General features: G+C 41.9%; 1 protein-coding gene across 1 annotated transcript in view; it reads right to left on the bottom strand.

Moving 5' to 3' along the window:
• LOC119428573 (solute carrier family 41 member 2) overlaps nt 1–6,063 on the bottom strand; it is an 86,205-nt gene that overhangs the window by 23,696 nt on the left and 56,446 nt on the right. The gene's annotated exons all lie outside the window — the stretch shown is intronic.

The following is a 6,063-nucleotide window of genomic DNA, read 5'->3' as shown; positions in this document are numbered from 1 at the left end:
AGTGCTTGATAGGAATTATAAAAAGGTATAAAATATTAAATCCAACATTCCCTCTTTTGAACTCCCATATTCATGGGAGTTCACCCTCTTTATGGATTTATTTATCAATATGGATGTGACGCAAACTTACTGCACTCCCCAGGGGTCCTGGACCAGACCCCTGATCCAACACCTGTGAAAAGTACCACACACATAAACCTTTATAAAAATACAAAAAAGCAGCAACACCCCTCCTAGAGAAAGATAAATAAGTGAAACTCTATTTTAAACCACCTTTAAAATACCTCGTGGTATTTTAGAATGATTAATGCCTAATTGAATGGAGTAAAATATTTGAATATTTAAGTTACTGAATATTTGAGTTAATAGTCAAGTTAAGTTTATAGTCAAGTTAAATGTATAGTTAAGTTTCCAATTGAATCCACGACCCTTCTCTGGGTGTTTTTCAGAATGACTGAAAGGTAAGACAAAATACTCATATTAAACAGGAAAAGCCAACACCCTTAATTGAAACATTTCTATCTAGCAGGTCTTCGGTTCTTGAGCTTGCGGCGGGAGCCCTTGTTCGTCCACAAGGGTCCTTTGGTGCTCGGCGGGATTCGGCCCGCGGAGTTATCTTCATGTAAAGTCCTCAGAACCGTATCAGTTTGATTAAACATTCTAAATGACGTGTGTGTATTGGGACAAAACTAAAATCAGTTTGACGCGTCTTCTGTTCTTCACGGTCAGGGCTGGTAATCTTCCGTCCTTACCCGATCCACCCGACCGACTTCAGGCAGAGCGGAGACTTCTTCTCCGATGTTTGCTACTGCCTTTTTCCAACCAGAACAAAGGGGCAAAGAATGAGCTCCCACGAAGGTCCTGTCACCTCCTCCAGGTGTAGTGGGGAGCTGTCTTCAGATCATCCTCCATGTGGACCAGCGATCGATTCCTCTCCTCTGCAGGGATGCCCTGGTGGGGTCGTACAGGTGCCACTCTCCTTCTGGGGACCGATGACATATGATGTTCTGTCCACCACCTGGTGGGGTCTTGTCCTGTCCCTCTTTTCAGCAGGACTCAGTCTGATGTGAGTTTGTCTCCTCGGTCAGAGTTCCTCCCTCCTGATGAGAAAAGCTGGACACGAAAGCTCGCGAATTGTTAAACACCCTGCATGGCCTTTTGATTATTTTATCTGTGGGATCCATGACCTGGGCCTGGAAAAACTGACTGTGGTTACTTCTGTAGTGAATAAAACCTATTTTCTGAATTATTGGGCACCCTGATGGTTATTATTGCTATTGATAGGTGTATTATTAAACTGTAATGTTATCCTAAAACAGAATTAGTAAAACTAAAATAAAATGCTCTTCTTACATGCATCTGTTCACTTGAAGCTGAATTGTGTTACATACTGGACTTCTCCAGGTATACCTGTGTGCTCTCATCCCATCTGTCACCCTTACAAGCCTTCGTCGTCAACCGGTCTACCTACAATTAAAATTAAACATACACAATACAACAATAACAATAATAATCATCCACGCCGGCCCCTCTTCCTGGAGCCTGTGGAAGAAACTTCATTAAATCGCTTGCGCCAACAGCATCAATCAAAATACAATATAAACTTAAAAGTTTAACCAACTGACATACAACACTGTGAGAGAAAAAAAATATTTAATCTTCCATCCAGGTACCTGTCTGTGCTAGAGAAGGGAAGAAATAGCAAGGAAGAAACAGAGAGAAAGGGGAAAAAATAAAAGAGAAAGAGAACGAGGAAAAAATGGTTAAAATCCTTTGTTCATGAAACCTTTTCTTATTCGCCCAATTAAACTATAAGTCCAGTCCGGTCCAGTCAAGTCAGTTGTGTTTAAAATTGTCAAACCACCCCATTTCCCTTTAACATTTGCTCAAATCCACCTCAGGCTAGGGGCGTCCCCCTTTCTGGAATCTGTACACATCACAACAAAGAGAAAAAGATACTTCTGTTAAACCGATATACATATATACAAGTGCAACGTGTTATGTAGGTTTCTGATTTATTCATTTCCCACTGTCAATTTGATTACCCTACATGATATGATCTTTTAATCGCCTCAGAAGAAGTTAATTTTGTATAATTTGTAATGATCTATGAACTGCTTCCTGCTCAGAGCTGCCTACACACCTCCCCCCTTTTTGAAACGGCATTGTTTCAAATCTGAAGCATTACCGTCTGCAATCCACTAACACTCAGATTGAGTATTAGTCACAGAACTAAAAATATGGTGTAGTTTTAAACTTCCCACTACTGTTATTCAACCCAGGTTTTGCAAACAATTACCCAACCACAACCCAAGCTCTCCTATAAATTAGCAAAAGTTAATCATTAAATAAATTTCTTCTCTTGTATCAAACCAGACCCACCAAAATTAGCCCCTTCAAGGCAAAGACAATCATCCAGTGTTATTTTAGAAAACATTAGTGAACTGCATCCAAATCAGGTCTCAGGTTTCTCCTGAATGAGACTTCCTGACCTGTATAAACAGAAAGTTAAAATCAATATTTTGTTCAGGGGTGTGGAGCATTTGAGGTAATAAAACAATTTCCATCTCAGAGCAGTTGGAGCAGGCGAATCGTCTAGCACTCCCACCTCTGTACGTCCGTGTCCTGTTGTGTCACCTGTTTTAAAATGAGTCTATGTGAATGATTATTATCAAAGCCAGCTGCAGTTTTTGATCACGACCCCAAAGTGCTTAGATGACCATCACAGACCAAAATGTGGGGTTGACACCTCCGTCCGGCTGCAGTTGATGTTAGTGACCCTGGGCAGAGTGACCACCAGTTCTTCGTTCAGCCTTTATGTCCCCAGATTCGTCTCCCGTCTGTTTGGAGACCAGCTCAGCTTTGTGCAGCAGTTCATATCTCAGCATACAGCAAGTCTTGACTGGATGTTCTTGCTGTGTACAAACTCCATCACCCCCTCTGGACAGTTAGGTCAGTTCGCTCTTGGACTGTTAGATCTTTGAAAAGTCACGTTACTTGGCTGAAAAGTTCTTTGTTGTTTTGTCAGTTGTGCTCGACTGACAACTTATTCGAACCGTCCCATCGGTCAGTTTCACAGACCCAACGTCAGCGCCCGCCTGAACACATTTGTATCCGATCCGGCCCCCGGCACTCGAGAGTCCTGATCAAAACTCAGATGGATGCTGTATGCAGTTAAATGCTACCTTCTATGTTTTGTGGGCGTAATTAGACTCATCTTCCCACTCCAAAGTTCTGTCATCTCCAGCTGCAGAGAAGAAAAAAATAATCAAATTATTAAAACCAGATTCAACATTCATGTGTTATCCACATTAATCGTTAGTTAGCAAGTTTTATTCTGGAACCACAGCGTTTACCCCAACGGAGTCATTCTGGTGTCCTGGAATGTACAATAGATGTTTTAACCGCTCAATTACACAAGAGTGAAAGCTTTCATTAAACACTGCACAAGCCAATTCTTTACGCCTACTGCATAAAATATTCCCCTCCAAACAATGTCCTCCATCTTGTAGAGTATGTGTGTTGACACATCACCTGACAGTGAAGACCACTCCCAGGGCCACATTATCGTCCAGACCTTGTAAATTTAGGCAGCATGTTAATATGTAATCACTTATTGTTATATAACCAATCTGCAAACCATCTCTTCTCATAACTATGCTTTCCCACTGTATCACAAACAAGATACTTTTAATACAAATCAATTAAGACTATGTATACCCTTCAAGACATCACCGAGTCCATTATCACTGCACAAAAACGTGTACATGCCCTATGTTCACAAAGTACAACTTCTTAAACTCACCATGTACACCTCTCTGTTGTCCTTTTGCACTCCCAGGACCTGTGTGAAGTCTCAAATAATAAAGTTAAATTCATGGCGTTTACCCACTAGAATTGTCGTCGTCCCATAAATAACCTAGTCCCTGCAGCTCTTAGAAGGAAACAGCTCCTAAATGCTAAACATTTCCAATATGTGATCAACTCATGTGGACTGATTACTTAAACTGAAGTTTTTCAATTCGAGTACAATTAAGATTTATTTATTTAACCCAAGTATTTACAATTTGAGTGTAGTTATGGCTGTATAATTTAATCTAATTTTTTCAATTTGAGTTTAGTTTCCTAACGTATTTAACCTTTTCAATTTGAGTCCAGTAAGGTATTGTTTGACCAGAATAAAATTCTATATTTTACAAGTGTCAAGGATTTTGGCCATTACTCATTTTATTCTGTTGTTTTGCAGTTGAGTTTAAAACCTGAGTTTATTGTCAATTCCAAGAAGAAAGTTAATCTAATTTGTTCAGTACCACCAAGACCACCTCTACAATATTTCTCTTCCACCCGTTCGCTTTGACATCTCAACCCTCTACCGTCTAAGCTGACTCCAAGATGATTCAACCTTCTCCAGCTGACTCACTCTGACTCCATCTCCTGGTTAAATACAGCTCGTACACGTGATGTCCCCTCTTTCCTTGAGATTCAAACCATTCTCTATTTCAGAGTTCACTGCCTCCTTCCTATCATACAGAAAATTGTTTCGTTTAACCTTGTGTCTGCTCCCAACTCCGTTTCTGTCTGGCCTCCGACGGCTATCAGCAAATATTTGAAAGATCTTCAGCTATCCCTGTTCCCATATCAGATACCATTTAGCTGTGACACGCCAATCAGCTATATTTTTAAATTAATCCAACTTGTACAGCCTAAATCATTAAAAATCAAGCTCTACCCCCTTAATTTTGGTACATAAAGCTCATTTCCGCTTGTTTGTGCTAGTGGCCCCCTGATCTAAAACTAATTACCTCCTGTTCATTTTGATACTCCCTATAAGTCATGCAATTTGCCTCTGATATGATCCTATAGATTTTCCACAGGCTTCACCTGTACCACATTCATGAGATCCACACCTGATAACAACATTCACACACCCAGGCATTCAAATATGTTATTGTCATTCACTCCTGGCTGCAGCCGTAATGAAACAAACACAAGTCTGGTACGGAACAACCCAGCGGCCAGACCCGTCCTTGCCTCACAGCAGCGCCCCCTTCCGGTCAGGATACAGAAGCACCGATCACACCAGACACCTCTGACGCAGAAACGAAGACAAAACAAAACACGCGTAAACCTTCACCTCCTCGTGCGGTTGGAACAAAGAAACGCTCCCTTCCCCCACACGAGTGCTTTACCACACACATGCTCCAAGCAGACTTTCTTCGACACACAGAAAAAAGAGAAAAGCAACCCTGAGCTTCCGCCCACACACAGCTCACTCCCCCCTCACTCTTTTTTTTGTTACGTCTCTCCCAACGCGTCCCCCTTGAAGCGTTCACACGACATACAAAACACGGCTCAAACAAAGTTATTACAACGTCCTAAAACTAATGCGATCCCCGATCACATGAAATTTGGTAAATACTCTATGCTATTTCACTCATTTTCTCTCAAAGCTAAAGTAAAAAAAATGGGGTCCAGTTTAGGCGGCAGTCAACACTGGCCAGAGGAGTCCCGACCCTCAGCCCCCGCAGACTTTTGTGAAAAGCGTTGGACCTTAGTCCCGTCAGACTTAAAGTTTTGGATGGCCAATCCCGCTGAATATTGAGAGAAAACGTTGTCACCCACGTGACTTCCGGTAGGCCTTCCGCCGTCCACCGGCACAAGTCCACAAAACTTGTGAAAACTACCTAAAAATGACTAAGTAAGCGTTCGGCGCTAAAACCGTCTGAATATCGTAATCCATCTCGTCAGAATTAACACGAATTACCGGGAGTTATCTTAAATAAAACCATCTTTATTTTCCGGAGATGGCCGCATGCACACAAACAGAGGAAGTTGAATTTAGTTTAAATTTAGTTTACAGCCGAAAAGCCAGAAACTCCGGACCTTAAGGTCCAAACAGTTAACCAGCTTACCTGAAAGTAATGGGCCCAGTTCCTCTCTCTGTGTGCACCGCAAGCCACCTCGATCCAATTCAGTGTAGGCCGCATCACCTCGCCGCACGTCGGGGTCACCATTTTGTTGTGGATAGAATACCACGTCGTGTTCAAAACGGCGGAGGCGTCG

The sequence above is a fragment of the Nematolebias whitei genome, chromosome 22 (assembly GCF_014905685.2).
Source record: "Nematolebias whitei isolate Nwh7 chromosome 22, NemWhi1, whole genome shotgun sequence".
In the NCBI taxonomy this organism is placed as follows: Eukaryota; Metazoa; Chordata; class Actinopteri; order Cyprinodontiformes; family Rivulidae; genus Nematolebias; species Nematolebias whitei.
Note: the sequence above shows the minus strand (reverse complement) of the source record. Positions and strands in the feature narration are given on the sequence as shown.